Here is a 434-nt window from a genome sequence, read left to right as displayed (position 1 = left end):
CTGTATACTAAATTTTGTATGAAAAACAAAGACATATCTAGGGAGTTGGCACTTCTTTATTAGTGTTTGTTAATGATGGAACTGGTAATAGAGGTTATTAGTGGACTATTTCGCAATTTTTTTTTCTAGTTTTGAGCCCTATGGAAGAAATTTAAATTAACTAAACATATCTGATTTATAAATTATGTACATTGGTATCTGATATGTGGGAGTATAGAATGTTCACTTGGAATAAAAGCTGCATGTCAAACCATTTTATGCAGATTGAGAGACTTGGTTGGTTGAAAGGACCAGGTAGTATTCACAGGTATGTTTCAGTCCAGTGTTGCCGGGAAGGTGTGGTGTCCACGACTAGGCCTATGGGAGACCTCCCCTGATTTTCCCTTTCCTTGAGTTTTTTTGAGTTTTCTCTCTAATGCTATTAGTATCAAGGA

This window comes from Penaeus monodon, chromosome 32 (assembly GCF_015228065.2).
Source record: "Penaeus monodon isolate SGIC_2016 chromosome 32, NSTDA_Pmon_1, whole genome shotgun sequence".
In the NCBI taxonomy this organism is placed as follows: Eukaryota; Metazoa; Arthropoda; class Malacostraca; order Decapoda; family Penaeidae; genus Penaeus; species Penaeus monodon.
This window is presented reverse-complemented; position numbering follows the sequence as displayed.